This window comes from Schistocerca americana, chromosome 6, assembly GCF_021461395.2.
Source record: "Schistocerca americana isolate TAMUIC-IGC-003095 chromosome 6, iqSchAmer2.1, whole genome shotgun sequence".
Lineage (NCBI taxonomy): Eukaryota > Metazoa > Arthropoda > Insecta > Orthoptera > Acrididae > Schistocerca > Schistocerca americana.
The window spans coordinates 374,439,801-374,459,825 of NC_060124.1; positions in this window are offsets into that span (position 1 = coordinate 374,439,801).

A 20,025-nucleotide genomic window follows, 5' to 3' on the forward strand; every position below is an offset into this window, starting at 1 on the left:
GGCATCAACATATATTACCATTTATGTCATATATTTAGATAGTTACAAACTCTTTCTTGGAAACCTATGTGATACTTCCCTTTGATCTAGAATCATGAAATGTAGCATTTAGTAATGGACAAAATTCGAAACTTCCCAATTTATTTTTGTGTCATACATAAAAAGATTTCCTATGCCATTTGAAATACGACTTCAAACTTAAAACATTCACGAAAGTCACGGATTTCCGGGGACTGTATCTTGCCAGTATTAATGTCTATAAAAGGCAAAAATGTCGATATTCGCGATTCCGTGCATGGACGAACTGTCTATATACGTAATTCAGTATGTAGAAAACATCAAGAGCGCGAGTCCTACGAACACCTGGCTAATTCTTTCTTTATTAGGTTTAGTAACGTCCACTAACAATGGATACTTTACTTTGGAGCCGGCCGGTGTGGCCGTGCGGTTCTAGGCGCTTCAGTCCGGAACCGCGCGAGCGCTACGGTCGCAGATTCGGATCCTGCCTCGGGCATGGATGTGTGTGATGTCCTTAGGTTAGTTAGGTTTAAGTAGTTTTAAGTCTAGTGGATTGATGACCTCAGATGTTAAGTCCCATAGTGCTTAGAGCCACTTGAAGCTACTGCTGATATGAACAAACATCTAATCGACACAATTTGATGATGAGATGCCTTGGAGCCAATTTGCAGAACAACAATGAAGCAGTGACTTCATTAATTTGAATTACGCTCCAAAACGCATGTTTTGGAGTGTAAAAGTTGTCCAAATTGCTGACACGCGGGAGTGAGTGAGACAGATTAAAGGTGTCCTGCATACTGCAAAAGTAACAGGAGTTGTTATCGGAACTACAGCTTATTAATTCGCCAAGAAAAGGGACGAGAAAAAGAGACGGGAAACACATCAAACGTTCGAACCCCGGCTCATTTCAGAGCAATGTCGAGACTCGAATTGCGAATAGAGAGGGTCACATTTTAGCAAATGGGTCCTTCCCAAGGTTTAGTGAAATGTCGAGGAATATCATAGTACTGCTAAATTCAAACATTTTGAATTTGTGCACAGAAAAATCGAACTCAAATATTTAAATATGTATCTCTCCAGACAACGTTTTTTAAACTGGTTCACAAGATTCAAAACAAATTGCTCGGTAAAACTGGATTCTGTTTTGGATTTGATAAAGTAGACCTACAATTTTCTCGTGAACCATGACAAACAATACATGTTTCATATTGTTTTTTATTTGAGTTGATGAGAACTGCCTCTCTAAAACACACTCAGTTGTGTTTGACAGAATAAAAGTTATGTTACAGGCTCCTCCATAGTGGGATTCTGTAATTAAAGCGAATATAGAAATAAGAATGTGCGAAGAGAACTTCAACCATGACAGCGAGTGTAATCTTAGAGGTGCATGGATGCGAGCTCTCGATATAGAAAACACTCACAGATATTCGTCGCAATGTTTACCTCTACTACAGAAACTGTAGCGCCACCTGCGCAGACGTTGACACCATCTGCGACGTCACTACATAATTACAGACCAATCTGAAGCCGTCCACAGGCTATGTAAGATCACCACAGAAGCAATTTAGACCCACCACAAATCTACTCCTTCTGTGCAAGTCCCTTCATTTATGTCCCTCTTTTCGACGGACTCGTAACTGGGATACACTCACGCCACTAGCAAATACAGCCACACATTATAAATTTACTCACTGCCTAAAACAGTGCCACTGGCGGAAGACATGCACCAGACTCAATGGTACAAATAAATCATCGGCCTTCAGCCGCTTTAAATTAAGGTTGTTGCTTTTCGAGTGTTAGATTTTTGGCCTTCAGCCAAATTATAGAACTTACTTAACGTGAGGCCTTCTGCCTTCTAATTTTTTTTTTTTTTTTTTTTTTTTTTTTTTTGCGTCTGAATTTTGGGATAATGGCTTTTAGCCGCTTATTTAAAATTAACGTGGTTGTGCCGTTAAGGCATAAGATAGTGTGGTGTATTCAGCCGATAACTAAGTTCAAGGATTTGTACTGTAATGTTTGGTCAAAGAAATAAAGTCATATGTGTTAGAGTGTAACTGACAGCCGCTCATTTTGGCCCCTTTCTTCAATTCCAACTACCTGCCCTGTCCTGCAGGTTTAGCACGGCGTCTCAAATGGATCCTGAAAAATCATTTGTCAAATCCCAGCAATAACGAATGTTTTGTAGAAACTCAACTTATAGTTGGTTACAGTGCCACGGGGATATAAAGACCGATTTGTAAGTATAGTAGTCAAATATAAAACAATAATTACTTACTTCTGTGGAATCACACACAGTGCCTCTCAGAGTTGCATCAGCTTCAGAAGCTGCTTTATTTGTTGTAAAATGCATCCACTATAACGGGAATGTCTAATATTCAAAATAGATGTTGCTGTCTATGAAATGAGTTATTAGATAAAATCGACAAAATGCATCAGTTATTGGGAACTAAGGATACATTTCGCAACACTCGATCATGTAAAGGCGGCTGAATACAAGCATCGCAATGCATCTACGTATAAAGTAAGTGACAGGGTAATTGAAATGAGAGATGATATTTGAGTGTCACGTCTCATAATTAATTCAACAATGAAATTAATAGAGTAATACATGAGCTCTTAACAGCACAGAGACACATGTTAAGGAAGCCAGGTATGAACCCTGTTCTATACACGACACAAAACACTTAAGAAGCAAAACAGAATGAAAGAGTAACTAACTGAAATACTCTTCAGAGTAAATGAGTCTAGATTCAGTAACAAGGCTCGTCGCTATTCACCTCCTAAGATAAAGAATTAGCAACAGGTCATGGAATATAATTCCACTTGCGACATCCATAGCAACTTCGCAAAGGAAAACCATCAAAATTGGACCATGAAATGCAGACACCCCGCGAAACACTTAACGACACAAATTAGCAGACACACAACGCCAACGGATAACACCTATAAGATATGATAACTCAGACAACAGCAAACACCGCGGTTGGTTGCATTCAACCCAGCAGGTCTAACCTGTGATCTGACCAGCACACGACAGGCCTGTTCAAACCTCAGCACAGCGATCCTTGTTTCTCTGGTGGCGCTGCGACGGTCTCCCTAAACTGGAAACCATCTTGACTTCCCGTAAGCTTTAAAGGCTACAAAGCTAACCAAACTGTCAGCAGTCGATTCTTCGTACAAAATACTACCGTTGAATTGCTTCAGCAGTAACGCGAAATAAAATAGCAATGTAACTGAAAATTGAAAGTGGTGGTTGAACAGGGAACCTGGGTATTCATTAGGTTATTTTCAGCTAATTAATTTCAGTAATTAAAATCACCCTTAATTCAAAATAGATTTAAATTACATGAGAGGTGACAGCATTAATAGACGGGGAGGTAATATCTCTTTATAATGATATGCCATTTTGTTTGTCTGTAATAAATTCTGGACACTACAAAAAATTCCGTCAAGTTTGGCAATCGTGCTATTTCTATTTTTATTAATTGGGAAAAAACTATCAATCACTGGATCATTTTTACCTTGGTTCTGCTAGCATTGAGGGTATGGCAAGTATAAATTTGTTCTGGAGCAAATTCAGCGCCTGACAGCGGATAGTTACGTGAAAAGCGGCCTGAGGGTATTTAAGGGCGTGCTTGACCCCAGAGAGGTGTCTAGGTTGTCAGCCACCCAGAAGCGGGAGGTGTGTTGTGCTGCGTGGCATGTCGGCTGAACGTTTCAGCTGGAACATATAATAGTTTGCGTTCGCGTCCTCAGCACTAGTGTAAATGTCACTGTAGAGTCGTAGTTTGAACCAGTATGTTAGTTGGTGATTTTGTGGGCTCTGACTATTTTTGGTGTGTATTTCTGATGGTTTGTAAGGTTTCCAGTTGTGAACTGTTACAGTACTTCACAAGTCACTTGCAATGAGGATCTGGTCTTGTTTGCGGCTTAATCAACACTCATCTATTTATTTGTAGTTGGTGGTTCAGTCGAGACTTATAACCATATCTGTTAGCCGCAGTTGGACTGATATCGAGGTATATCATGCAGTGAGGAATTGTATTTACTATTTACTGATTTACTTGGAACATGAGCAGTCCAAACATTTATAGTGTCTGCTACTTTGTACAGAGGCTCACGAGCTGGTCCATGGATTTTAACGTTTTGTTTTACACACAGTTGTGCTGGATTTTGGTTTAGACACGATCCTGCACAGACAGATTAATGTGACCACTTCTGAATAACCACCTTTTGCAGCACGAAACGTGCAGGAAAAGAACCAATGCGATTCTGGAAGGTAGCGACAGGTACGTCGTCCCTAATCCCGTGGCCAACTATGGAAGGTTTCTCGGCGGAGGATCCATGACGCGAACAGCCCAATCGACTGGGTTTAAATCCGTGTAGTTTTGTGCCCTTCGAAAAACGCAAGTACACTGTAAGTTGTATGACACGTTGCATTGTTCTGCTGGTATATGCCATCGCCTGCCGGGGTGGCCGAGTGGTTCTAGGCTTTACATTCTGGATCTGCGCGACCGCTGCGGTCGCAGGATCGAATCCTGCCTCGGGCATGGATGTATGTGATATCCTTAGGTTAGTTAGGTTTAAGTAATTCTAAGTTCTAGGGGACTGATGACCTCAGAAGTTAAGTCCTGTAGCGCTCAGAGCCATTTGAACCATATATGCCATCGTGTCGAGGAAAGAGCCAACTACGCGTGTGGCTGGAGATGGTTCCCAAGGATAGATCTATTATGCCTTACAGAATGACGAGATCACCGAGGGAATGTCACGAAAACGTTCCCCAAACCATACCACATCCCCCTGGCTCCAGGATGTTTGTTTTCAGACGTTTCAAGCCGTACACGACAACAGTCAGTTGTCCGATGGAGGATAAAACGAGATTCATCTAAAAAGGCCACGTTTTACCACTCACTGGACGTCCACTTGTGGTACTGCTTTGCAAATTCCAGCTACGTCGCCGATGAACTGTATTCTGCATGGGTGCATGAACTAGACGCATGTTGCGGAGACCAATAAGCAGTAACGTCCGGTGGATGGTCGTTGGAGTTACTCTCAACAATAGCCCCTTGGTTCATATGGAAGGACTAAACAGTTGAACGTCTCTTCCAACGTACACATTTCCGCAGCCATGTTTCATCCCTGTCTTCTGTGACCCATGGTACATCACGATTACTTCCGCCCCTTTTGCTACGATAGTATACTTCAGCCATGGTGGCACACGGAAAGTTTAGAAACTTAGCCGTTTCTGAAATGCTTCCAGCCTTGACCCGAATGCCAATGGCCATGACCCTTCGGACGTCACGTAAGTTGCCACGTTTCCGCATTACGACAACGACTGCACTGTTCTTCACGTAGCCCAACTTGCAGCTTCTAGTACAGCTGCCCGCCATCTGTGAGTGGTTATTGCACGTTGATGGAACAGAGGCGACGATCACATTAATATGAGTTCAGGCTGCAATAGACAAAATTTTCTTCTTTGCGTTTATCCACTGTACTCAAATCCGGCATATTTACAGCGGAACCTCGCATAGTGAGCATAATTCGTTTCAGAATCTTACTGGTAGTGTGAAATACTCGTTAAGCAAAACAATTTATGTCATATAAATTAACGTAAAATATAATAATGCGTTCCATGCAGAGAAAGTACTAAAAGTTTTATCTTACTCATACGATTTATTAAAAGGAAATTATACATACAGTATTACGTAATTTATTATTCATAATACATAGCTAATCCTTATTTAGTAGGAAGCTATCAGAGTTCATTTGTTTCTGCTGATATAATACTTGGCAAAAATGCGACACAGCATTATCGTCAATTAAATTTGTAGCGCGCGTAGCCACTGCTTTATTGGGGTGAGGATTCTCAGTGCAGGATGCAACTGATTCCCATGCTTTCAGTATTTCTCTTATTTCGCCAGACGATTGCTACTTTGCTATTACCGTCTCGTCCTCCTCCTCCTCCTCCTCCTCTGAAGAACTCCTCTGAAGCGCTCATCTGAACAACTCTGCTGTGAAACACACTGCATTCCATAAGCTCTTCGGTGCTCGTTTCTTGGCTTTGATATTCCATAATCTCGTAGATGTCATTGTTACCCACTTCTAGACCCATGCTCTCTGCCAAAGAAACAATCTCGTTGACTATAGGTTCGACAGGTACTGACTCAAATACCTCAGAGTCACATTCTACAACGCACTCCGGCCAAAGCTTCTTCCAAGCGGAAGTGAGAGTTCTGTTGAAAACTGCTTCCCATGCCTTTTCGGATCATGTTGACGCAGACTGTTGACGTGATATTTCCAAAACTCTCTGAGAGCGAGGTTGGCAGCTTCAATCAACTCTAAAACAATGCTCCAAGAGTGTGTTAGTGTACAGTTTCTTAAAGTTAGAAATCGTCTGCTGATCCATGGGCTGCAGTAACGGAGAGGTGTTGGGAGGCAGAAAATGGATGTTGATTAATTGAAATTCTTAAAGGAGTTGGTCTTGTAGACCTGCAGAATGGGCAGTAGCGTTGTCCACAACAAGAAGACATGGAGTGCAGATTCATATGAAGCAAATAATTTTTCATTGAAGGACCAAATATTTTATTGATCCAATCACCAAGAAGATCATGTGTCACCCGAGCCTTGTTGTAGTACCACCACATCACGTATAACCTGCTCTTCTGGACTTTAGACTTCTTGAAGGCTCTTGGACCTTCTGAATAGTAAACAAGTAGTGGTTTAATTTTCAAGTCGCCGCTTGCATTGGCACAGAATATCTGTGTGACACGGTCTTTCATTGGCTTGTGACCGGGCAATGCGTTTTCCCCTGTTGTTATAAAGGTACGCTTCGGCATCCTTTTCCATAATAGATCCGTCTCGTCACAATTAAAAACCTGTTGTGGCAGATAACCCTCAGAATGTACGAGCGTCTTGAAGTTGCTGATGAAGCACTATGATGCCTTTGTGTAGGTGCTGGCGGCTTCGCCGTGCCTCACAACGCTGCGTGTGCCGGTTCTTCTCTTCTCGAACCACCCTCGGCTTCCCTTAAACACTTCTTCGGCTGATGATGATTCTGTCGTCTCCTTAAAGAGGTCGGCGAAAATCATTTTCGCCTTCTCGCAAATGATTGCGAGATGCCGGGGCTAGTAGTGTATTTAACACTAAATTCTTCTAGAATCTTCATACACTCCTGGAAATTGAAATAAGAACACCGTGAATTCATTGTCCCAGGAAGGGGAAACTTTATAGACACATTCCTGGGGTCAGATACATCACATGATCACACTGACAGAACCACAGGCACATAGACACAGGCAACAGAGCATGCACAATGTCGGCACTAGTACAGTGTATAACCATCTTTCGCAGCAATGCAGGCTGCTATTCTCCCATGGAGACGATCGTAGAGATGCTGGATGTAGTCCTGTGGAACGGCTTGCCATGCCATTTCCACCTGGCGCCTCAGTTGGACCAGCGTTCGTGCTGGACGTGCAGACCGCGTGAGACGACGCTTCATCCAGTCCCAAACATGCTCAATGGGGGACAGCTCCGGAGATCTTGCTGGCCAGGGTAGTTGACTTACACCTTCTAGAGCACGTTGGGTGGCACGGGATACATGCGGACGTGCATTGTCCTGTTGGAACAGCAAGTTCCCTTGCCGGTCTAGGAATGGTTGAACGATGGGTTCGATGACGGTTTGGATGTACCGTGCACTATTCAGTGTCCCCTCGACGATCACCAGTGGTGTACGGCCAGTGTAGGAGATCGCTCCCCACACCATGATGCCGGGTGTTGGCCCTGTGTGCCTCGGTCGTATGCAGTCCTGATTGTGGCGCTCATCTGCACGGCGCCAAACACGCATACGACCATCTTTGGCACCAAGGCAGAAGCGACTCTCATCGCTGAAGACGACATGTCTCCATTCGTCCCTCCATTCACGCCTGTCGCGACACCACTGGAGGCGGGCTGCACGATGTTGGGGCGTGAGCGGAAGACGGCCTAACGGTGTGCGGGACCGTAGCCCAGCTACATGGAGACGCTTCCGAATGGTCCTCGCCGATACCCCAGGAGCAACAGTGTCCCTAATTTGCTGGGAAGTGGCGGTGCGGTCCCCTACGGCACTGCGTAGGATCCTACGGTCTTGGCGTGCATCCGTGCGTAACTGCGGTCCGGTCCCAGGTCGACGGGCACGTGCACCTTCCGCCGACCACTGGCGACAACATCGATGTACTGTGGAGACCTCACGCCCCACGTGTTGAGCAATTCGGCGGTAAGTCCACCCGGCCTCCCGCATGCCCACTATACGCCCTCGCTCAAAGTCCGTCAACTGCACATACGGTTCACGTCCACGCTGTCGTGGCATGCTACCAGTGTTAAAGACTGCGATGGAGCTCCGTATGCCACGGCAAACTGGCTGACGCTGACGGCGGCGGTGCACAAATGCTGCGCAGCTAGCGCCATTCGACGGCCAACACCGCGGTTCCTGGTGTGTCCGCTGTGCCGTGCGTGTGATCATTGCTTGTACAGCCCTCTCGCAGTGTCCGGAGCAAGTATGGTGGGTCTGACACACCGGTGTCAATGTGTTCTTTTTTCCATTTCCAGGAGTGTATATAAATGATGCTCTAAGGCCCCCCTATTCCAACTCCGAATTTTGCTGTTGCACATGGATTAAAAAGAAACGCGAACTGACTGTAATTGACCCTGCAAGTGGAGTAGAAAAGAGTTTGGCACCTGCAATAATTTAATTTGATAAATAAGTTAAATAAAGGAAAGTTTCATTAACGTAGTGAGGAATGAAAGTGTTGCTCAACCGATTAACAGAATGAAAGTTCCGTCCAAAATAACAAATATGATTTATTATGACTAAACTCAAAATAATAAACAAAACACATGAAACATTTACAATACATCAAATTGGCTCAAATTGGATACTCAAATAAATGCTGTGAAGGTTAAGTTGTCCCTAAACTAGATTGTGACATTTATGACGAAGTGGTATGTGGAGCCAATTTCTTGCAACTCAAATCTTAAGAGAAACACACAGCCAACGCAACATTAATTGCTGCTACAGTAGTGAGAACTCAGACAATGAACACCCAAGACAGAACAAAGTTAGAAAAAAGACGAACAGGCGCGCTCTGCTGAGCTCTGATTATCACTTAGGAAAATCTCTAATCTGCCGATGCTGCGGACATACATTACCAAGCTGTCTTCTAAACTGCAAGAACACGATCTGGCGTACCGGAGGCGATAGCTGGTTGCTTTGACATCCCGTCGTGGTGATGATTATGTCGCGAGTATAGCCCGAAACAAATGATCCTGGTCTGATTGTTACAGACTAAAGACTTCCTAGCAATACAAATGCGCCTCTGAGGGAGATGAAGAAGGCTCGCCACACTACCACTGATGGGACAGTGATTGATTTTAACAAGCGAAGTCACACAGTAACTCCGATACAGTCAACTTTTGCCAAAACTGCTCAAGACAGATAACATAGGCCGCTTCTATGCAGAACGCTAAATTGCCAACTGTACTCGGAAAGTTACGTTAAAGTCGAAACTTCAGCAACTTCGTCAAACAGTTACAATTAAATAAAAGTATATTAGACAGCCAACGGAAGGCAGGCGGTCCAGAGCAGCGAGAGCTCAGTCTTGTAACCTACTCCGACCGAAAGGCAAGAGACGACTCTCTCAAGAGCACCCGTACAAGCCGAACACAGAACATTCCCGCCCCCACGACAGTGGCCGAGGTTAAACGTTCCAATCAGCAACTCGAAAACCGGCGGAAAATTCCACACTATTGCCGAAGCACTACTAGTCCACCAATGGAGATTCTTGGCGCCAATTTTTGCGCCGATTTTGCTACGTCACGGAGCTATGCCCTGAGCAAGCCAATCACAGTTACGATTTTGCAGAAAACGCGGGAATTTGTCCGCCAAGACTGCCTGGGAACACAAGTCATTTCCACGCCTCGCTGGTAGCCCGCCAGAAAGTGTTTTCACTAAGTTTCTGCGAAGTAACGGAGTCTCTAGCCCAGCCGCCCCTTCTGGCCCCTTTCGGTGTGTCGCTCCAGTTCTTATGACAATGTCGGTGTCTGGAAAGCATCCACTCGACTCCCTCACACCCGTTGGCTTAAACCTTTCAAGCTCAGCAGAACTCGCCTGGTACCGAACCACCCAGGTGACGAGAGATGCTGCGTGGGAAATCTGCATGTGAAGGAATAGCAACTTCTCACCGCATGCAATTAGAGAGGAAAATCGAATTACTCAGAGCAAAATAGAAATATGAGAGGGGGCTCCTGCCACCTCTCATGATGTTCTCGTTAATAGCGTAGCCTTGCAATTACTTTTCATTTATCCGTATAAGGATATCGTTCAGATTAAGAAACAGTCGTTTAGATACTCTTGCCACTCCGTTTGAAGCATCTGTCTCTGAATATTGTCCTTGTTCTTGAGGATGGTGCAAATAGTTGATGAAGACCAGTTGTATGTACATTCTAAATCAGCTACGTTCACACCATGTTCACGTTTTTCAAAGATTTTGCTCTTCGTTTCTAAAGTTATTTCCTTCCTCCTATGGTGGTCTTCATGCGGCTTTATCTTCGGGGACATTTCTCCAAACATTTATTAAAATTTGCACATAAAAAACACTGTTTGAAAACAAGTTTAGAAAAATGTGTGTTCACAAGCGGGACTATGATGGTAGCAGAAAGACCGCTAAACGTCGACTGCATTACGTGCTAAGGACATTGTTTGTATGAAAGGTGTTCTTACTGTTGAATGTTTCCGCCCGCCGCATGTGAACGTCTGGTGACAGACTAAAACGCCGTAACTCGCTATGTGAAACATAGCTCGTTAAGGGAGTAATTCTTTTACTATTTGTTTTCCTCTTTATAGGAATAGCGCTTTATGAGAGGTGCTCGTTAAGGGAGATTCCACTGTATTTTATTCACCTTCCCTTCCGCATTCCCTACATGTCGCCACAGTCGGCATTTACCTGAGGGATAGAAGTCCCGCGCGTCAGCTATTTGTCAATTGCGTTAACTTTGATCTGTATCTGGCTGTATGTTAATTTCTTGTGTATCGTACTTTGTGAGGCGTTAATTGAGTAACAGCTCAAAATTTACCTAATTGAGCATGGGGAACTGCCTAAAAGCCACACGCAGCTGATCGAGTTGACCCATGTGACCGAGCGTTTATTGGCGCTTCAGTCTGGAACCGCGCAACCGTTCGGTCATTGGTTCGAATCCTGCCTCGGGTATGGATGTGTGTGATGTCCTTAGGTTAGTTAGGTTTAAGTAGTTCTAAGTTCTAGGGGAGCGATGACCTCAGATGTTAAGTCCCATAGTGCTCAGAGCCATTTGAAGCAGCTGGTCGACGCACGCGAGCCATCCTTGTCTGTACGCTGCTCGTATTCGATCCAGGCCTGGCCCACTTTCCTGTTGACGCCATACGAGCGGGTGCTCACAGGCGGCATCAGAGAACATTATTTATGATGCTTAAAATGAACTTACAGTTTTATTACTAACCATTCGCCTGGCTGTCCACTATTGTTTATTTGTCCCATTATAGAAAATAGTGCGCAGTCACTTTATAAACTGAACTAAAAGCGGTTGGCATGGCCGATCCCCTAGACAACATAGAATCATAGATAGCAGTTCGGATGCATTCCAGTTGAGCAGTATCCCAGGGCACTGTATAATTTTTTTATTATTACGAGGTACAACATAAAGTAATGAGACTGATGTGAAAAAAAAAGATGCTTACCGTCTTAGTTAAGTTTAGTGTTGTCTCCTTCAAAGTAGTTCCCTTGTGATTGCACACACTTTTCCCAGTTTTTCCACCACTGATGGTAACATTTCTGGAACTCATCTTCTGTAATATCCTACAAGAGCCTCGTCACAGCTTTTTGGACATCTTGTGTTGTTTGACAATGGTGTCCCTTGACCACCGTTTTGACTCTTGGAAATAGAAAAAAGTCGCACGGAGCGATATCTGGTGAATAAGGTGGCTGTGGTAGCACTGAAATTTGCTTTGAGGTTAAAATTTGCTGTACTGGCAGAGCAGTATGGGATGGCGTATTATGGTGATGCAGAATCCAATTATCAGCAATGTTGGCACGGACACAAAGAACACTTTTACGAAGTCTTTCTAAAATTCCCTTATAATAATATTGGTTAACTGTTTCCCCAGGAGGCACCCGCTCTTTATGAACAATTCCTTTGGAATCAAAAAGCACACAAGCTTACATTTCACTTTTGACTTTGACATGCGAGCGTTTTTTGGTCAGGGTGATCCCTTTGAGCACCACTGCGAACTTTGGCGTTTTGTCTCTGGATCGTACTAAAAAAAAAACAACTTTCATCACCAGTGTTTAACACAGCTCAACAATTCTGCACTGATTTCCGTTTGCTCTAACAGATCGGCTGCCACATTTTTCATGTTTCTCGCTGTTGTGATGTGATATTTTTGAGGATCATTTTTGCACAAATCTTTCTCATACCAAGATCTTCAGTTATTATTAGATGAACCGTTTCTCGATTGATGTTCAGTTCTTCTGCAATCATTTTCACGGATGTTCTTCGATCAGTTCGTACGAGTTCACGCACCCTGGCCAAGTTGACATCCGTCCGTGAGGTTGATGGCCGTCCACTGCGGTCTTCATCTTCAACATTCGTTCTGCCTTCACAAAACATTTTATACCAAAGAAAACCTTGAGCTCTTGTTATAACCTCCTCTCCAAAAGCCTTCTGAAGCTTACCGTAACTTGCCGTTGCGTTTCCACCCGATTTAACGCAAAAAGAAATGGTATACAGTTGCGCAACATTACGCGGTTCCATTTCCGTGACGAGAGACAAAAACACGTGTTAACTTATTACAGCACAACTCATGACTGAGCAGTTGCAGTGACGTGACGCTTGGACTAGAAGCAGCTTATGGACCAAGGTCAAAGATATTGTGCCTACGCAAGCCTGCAGGGTTGCCACATCTGCAAAGAAAATAAGTCTCATTACTTCATTGTCGCACCTCGTAGTTCAGGTTTTCGTGCCTTAAATGACTTTCATTTGTTTTTAATACTGAACGATACTTTGAGTGAAAATAATTGTCGGGGAATTAGGCGATTCGAAAGGTAATGGAAAGATAGTTGGCAGCGTACATGGCTCATTTCTATAGCGTTTCCATAACAATTTTCTATTCATAACGAAAAACGTGCAATCAAATGTACAGCCAATACGAAAATATTGTGTTTTTATGTGCTCATCTTCAGCTTCTAAATGTGCTTCGTGCACTCTACCAAAATAATATGAAGCTCCGGAACGATGCTAAATTAAATTTTGAAACCTAGCAAAAGGAAAATATTGTAAATTCCAGTGAAACAAAAAGAAATTGTTCAAAATTAAGTAATATTTGTACCTTCACTGAAACATTCTGTTCGCATATAATACACTCCTGGAAATGGAAAAAAGAACACATTGACACCGGTGTGTCAGACCCACCATACTTGCTCCGGACACTGCGAGAGGGCTGTACAAGCAATGATCACACGCACGGCACAGCGGACACACCAGGAACCGCGGTGTTGGCGGTCGAATGGCGCTAGCTGCGCAGCATTTGTGCACCGCCGCCGTCAGTGTCAGCCAGTTTGCCGTGGCATACGGAGCTCCATCGCAGTCTTTAACACTGGTAGCATGCCGCGACAGCGTGGACGTGAACCGTATGTGCAGTTGACGGACTTTGAGCGAGGGCGTATAGTGGGCATGCGGGAGGCCGGGTGGACGTACCGCCGAATTGCTCAACACGTGGGGTGTGAGGTCTCCACAGTACATCGATGTTGTCGCCAGTGGTCGGCGGAAGGTGCACGTGCCCGTAGACCTGGGACCGGACCGCAGCGACGCACGGATGCACGCCAAGACCGTAGGATCCTACGCAGTGCCGTAGGGGACCGCACCGCCACTTCCCAGCAAATTAGGGACACTGTTGCTCCTGGGGTATCGGCGAGGACCATTCGGAAGCGTCTCCATGTAGCTGGGCTACGGTCCCGCACACCGTTAGGCCGTCTTCCGCTCACGCCCCAACATCGTGCAGCCCGCCTCCAGTGGTGTCGCGACAGGCGTGAGTGGAGGGACGAATGGAGACGTGTCGTCTTCAGCGATGAGAGTCGCTTCTGCCTTGGTGCCAATGATGGTCGTATGCGTGTTTGGCGCCGTGCAGGTGAGCGCCACAATCAGGACTGCATACGACCGAGGCACACAGGGCCAACACCCGGCATCATGGTGTGGGGAGCGATCTTCTACACTGGCCGTACACCACTGGTGATCGTCGAGGGGACACTGAATAGTGCACGGTACATCCAAACCGTCATCGAACACATCGTTCTACCATTCCTAGACCGGCAAGGGAACTTGCTGTTCCAACAGGACAATGCACGTCCGCATGTATCCCGTGCCACCCAACGTGCTCTAGAAGGTGTAAGTCAACTACCCTGGCCAGCAAGATCTCCGGATCTGTCCCCCATTGAGCATGTTTGGGACTGGATGAAGCGTCGTCCCACGCGGTCTGCACGTCCAGCACTAACGCTGGTCCAACTGAGGCGCCAAGTGGAAATGGCATGGCAAGCCGTTCCACAGGACTACATCCAGCATCTCTACGATCGTCTCCATGGGAGAATAGCAGCCTGCATTGCTGCGAAAGGTGGATATACACTGTACTAGTGCCGACATTGTGCATGCTCTGTTGCCTGTGTCTATGCGCCTGTGGTTCTGGCAGTGTGATCATGTGATGTATCTGACCCCAGGAATGTGTCAATAAAGTTTCCCCTTCCTGGGACAATGAATTCACGGTGTTCTTATTTCAATTTCCAGGAGTGTACAAACTTCCTCATGATAATATTCAGTGCATATGATAAATCTAATTTCTGAGACTTTGAAAACTGCATGACAAACAAACAGCGTAATACGTGATCCTTACTAAGTTGGGTTGATTTTTGGGGAGGAGATCAAACTGCGAGGTCACTGGTGTCATCGGGTTACGGAAGAATGGGGAAGGAAGTCGGCCGTGCCCTTTCAAAGGAACCATCACGGTCCGCAGCTCGTGGTCGTGCGGTAGCGTTCTCTCTTCCCGGGCCCGGGTTCCCGGGTTCCCGGGTTCCCGGGTTTGATTCCCGGCGGGGTCATGGATTTTCTCTGCCTCGTGATGACTTGGTGTTGTGTGATGTCCTTATGTTAGTTAGGTTTAAGTAGTTCTAAGTTCTAGGGGACTGATGACCATAGATGTTAAGTCCCATAGTGCTCAGAGCCATTCGAACCATCACGGCATTTGATCTAAGCGGTCGAGGGAAATCATGGAAAACCTAAATCAGGATGGTCGGACGTGGGATTGAACCATCGTCCTCCCGAATGGGAGTCCAGTGTGGTAACTACTGCGATACCTCACTCTGTGATCCCTACTAGGTGAGGAGGAGAGGGGTCAGGGGAGGTAGGAGATGTTATAAGACAGCAATATCTCCACAAGATTCCATTTTAGTTCCTTTCCAGTATAGGAGAAATATAAAATGACATCCTTATCAAACTGGACTCTTACAGACGTGACAGTGTCGTATCTACCACCTTTTTGTACATCAAAGACTCTTCTGAGAACATTCGCCTCCACTAATGGAAGAACATGCAACCAAAATTGTTCCACAGAACGTATTAGTTGCCTTTCCTCCCTATGTATCCTTAAAATCTTCTGAAAATCACGATTTTCGACTTAACTTATCCTTCACAATAGGTAGTTGAATGACATTCTTGCTAACCCATTACCATTTAACCGAGCGTGGAGTGTACGTACATCCGTATGAACATCTTATTAAAAAGTACATTAAGGCCTTAGAATATACCAGACTAAAGTCCGCTGTACATGCAAGTGAATTTGTTTAGTATTTGGCGGGTAATACTTGCACATACAAAAAATAAGTGACTCGTGTTTATTAGTGTACACGATGGAAAATCACTCTTCCCAAATACTTATTTTACTGGTGAAAGCAAGAGACTTCTGCAAAGAGTTACACATACCGCAGCGGACAACTTTATCCCTCGCATTGACAAAGTGCATTTGACCGCAATTCAAAAGGTTTTCGGTCATAATTAGTTTTTTCGTCATGCCTCAGGGAAACCATATATATTACATTTAGTGTAAGAGATTGTGGTACAGGTTACAGAATCTCAATAATGTAATAGAAATCGTCATGAGCAATTTTTTTCCGGAAGATCTGTATTTACACAGCATGTACACATATAAAATCTGTTATAGCGTAGATTATACAAAAGTACAACAATACTTTTATATTACAGCTCTCAGGATTAAACAGATACACATAAAATTGCTGTTAGTTTCAATAGAAGCAGACATACATACAACTGTTTTAACAAACAGAGAATAGTCAACAGTGTCGAATAAACTATACAATCCACGAAGGACACAGCGAAGTTTTCTGAGAGGCATCATTTACACGGTCAGTGGTGACTCACCAACTCGAGTAAAACAAGACAAACAATAACAGCGAATCGATATAAAACAACGTTACAAATTCTAACCATCTCTATACGAATACTACATTATTCACAAATACATTTCCATAAAACGTTCACTGAACATCGATCATAAGCACTCTATAAAAATTATACAATTGCATGTAGGTACACTCTTCTCCGCCACTAACTTCCAGCTTCCAGAAATGCACACGTTTGATCAGTCTTCGTCTACGATCGGTCGAATAAACCAGAGATCTCTAGAAAGAAACTGTATTCCAACATCTACAGAAAATTATAATTTTTACCGAAGTCTATTGACACTTTAATCCTTTTGTCATGCTATAGGCCGAGAGACATCAAAATTATGTACCAATATATCTATGCATACAAGATAATTTATCGGGACACAATCAATTTCATATTGATTAAAATATGATTTATTACGTGACGATATACTAAACATATTTAAAGCCACAAAACTATTTTCAATATTTTACTATAAATCCTTCATTTTTGTTATGATTTCGTCTTCTGTAACATTCATCCACTTCGCTTATGATCAAAACAATAGTTGTAAATAATTGTTTATAACAACACAATATTGTTATGGAACAAGAATGATGTTAACTGTTAATGGCGGAACTGTATTCAAACAGAAGTGATGGTTACCTTTGCCTTTACAGTATATTTATATAAAATGTGGTCCCAAGAGAGAATACAGAGGAAATGAGAATGTGTCTGAGAAAACTGCAGCACACACAATAAGCGTGTTTTATAAACGGAAAAGAAAATACAAGTCTCACAATATACACTTAAATCTTAGAGAGGACCTAGGTTTAATTAGAAAATTTGTAGCACGTAAAAGAGGAGATAATGTGGTATTAATAATGATAATGTGTATTCATCCAGACGAAAAATATTTTGAACAACAATTTCATAATACTGTGTTTCAAGTATCTTGCTTTTCAGATTGAGTATTTGAGATTTAGAAATGTTCTACTATAAAAATGATATTTCAAATGAAAACGCGCGTGGAACAAGAATAACCTAGTTTTGGGAACACTAGATATACAAAAACTATTATTACCTAATAAATTAGAAAACATACTTCCGTACGAAGAAACATTTTTAAAAATCCAGTCTTTGGCTCAAACCAGTCTTGCGTTGCTAACTATCGATGGAAAAGTATTTTAAATGTATAAAAAGCTAACAATAAACAGTCGCTAGCGATCTGAATGTAGTTTTAAGTAAGATTATAGGCCCAAACATTACGTTATTCATTACATGGAAAGTAATTAATTTAAAAACTTCGGCGATGTAATCCTACGATGTAACATTGGAACTGTTTCACCTTTGGCAGAAGGCAGTACGAAATTCGTGTTTTGAGTCAGTTACAGTATGAACAGTTCAAATGGCTATGAGCACTATCGGACTCAACATCTTAGGTCGTAAGTCCCCTAGAACTTAGAACTACTTAAACCTAACTAACCTAAGGACATCACACACACCCATGCCCGAGGCAGGATTCGAACCTGCGACCGTAGTAGTCCCACGGTTCCGGACTGCAGCGCCAGAACCGCTAGACCACCGCGGCCGGCAGTATGAACAGTCATCTCCCTTTCTTCGATCAATTAATTATTCCAATTCTTTACTGGAACAGAGCCAAAATATCACGTACTTAACTTAGTAACATGGACTGTCTGCCGGCCGGAGTGGCCGAGCGGTTAAAGGCGCTACAGTCCGGAACCGCACCACCGCTACGGTCGCAGGTTCGAATCCTGCCTCGGGCATGGATGTGTGTGATGTCCTTAGGTTAGTTAAGTTCAAGTAGTTCTAAGTTCTAGGGGACTTATGACCACAGCAGTTGAGTCCCATAGTGCTCAAAGCCATTTGAACCATTTTTTTTTTTTTGGGCTGTCTTTCAAGCGATAAATTTTAAGCCTGACATAGTCCACTCTGGTTCATAGTAGACCATTATAACCGTTCTTGCCATCTCAGTTTCATGATATTACGAATTGTCATATGTTTAATAACACTTTTTAGCTTTCAGTAAAGTTATGAACCTTTGGTAAGAAAGTCTTTATCAATACAACGTTAATAAGATTTTTTTATAAAATAATTTATTTTGCTGCAGGATTGAAATCGATCTAACGTTTATCATGAGCGACCACGTTTACAGAAGACAAAAGTCTATGTAATTACAAATCGGTGTAGTACATCGTCAGGGTCAGTAAGTACCAAGGCAACAACATAAAAATGTGAAAAAGTCGATATTTTACAGAAAAGGACGTTCTTGGGACGTATAAAAGGTTTAGAGCACTGAATTTACAAGATTTGTGGACCTTTACGGTACACTTCTCTTATGTATGTTACGTTACAGCGGTTCTACGTAGCCTTCTGGCAGACCACTTCACTTCCTTTTTTAAATCTTACTGCAAGGAGGATGGGGCATGAATGAGAATGGAAGACTTTTCAGCATCAGCCTAGTAGAAAATTGATGTCTTAATAATTTGGTCTTGAAGGAAATCAGTAAACTGGTAGCTTCTCTTCAGTTTGTTAACTGCAAGAAATCCTGTTTAAGTTTATAGCAGTACGTAAACTATATTATAACTTCTTAATGGATTGTTCCTGTCCCATTGGAACTCGACTGCAAACCTTGCCCTTTCGTGGACAAGACTCTGACTGACTAGGTCACCTGATTATCCTTTGACCGATGTTTTCGACCAGTTAAAATCTCTGCTTCATATTTTTAAAGACGCTGTCTTGTATCTTGTTGGATCATTATCCCTGGGAGTAATAATAAAATCGAGACTACAATTTATTTTCAGAAAAACGCATTTTAATCTGAAACGCAGTGCTCATTCTTCAGATTAATAAATGTGATATACATTCTACGACAGGCATAAGACTCAGCAAAAGATTTCATTCTGAAAGTTTCAGTTACTAAAATTTTGAAAATGGCTTACAGACCGGTCCAGCAAATGTGCCTCAGCTTCAGAGCTTCAGATAAACATGTGTCGCAAACAGTTCACTATCACATAACTGAAGTGGCTTCAGTGTTCACATTGCTAATATTCAGGAACAGACCTTGAAACTTTTGTCGAGAAATCTGTTGTCCCAATTTTCTCATATTGAAAAAAACATGTCAAAGCACTTGGCATAATTTATTCATTAAAAAGGAAAAGGAGCTTAACTGGTTGTTTGTAGAACTCTTTTTCCAATATCAACTTCGCAGCCATAACTCTTAACAGTAAGAACGCACCTTCTGATCCATAAAACGTATTTCTCTCTCACGGAAACAATACACCAAGTTTAGGCTGCATTTTGTATGTGTAAATTTTTGTCACACTACATTCACAGTACAGAGGAGAAACATCGGTATCGATGAGCAAAAAGAAATAAATTTAGAGCAGTCTGCTAAACCCAGAGCATTCGGACAACAGCTGCTACGCTTGGCATCAGTACGAGTGTTAGTGATAACTCCGAGGCACATGAACGATTACTAGGCGTAGTGAT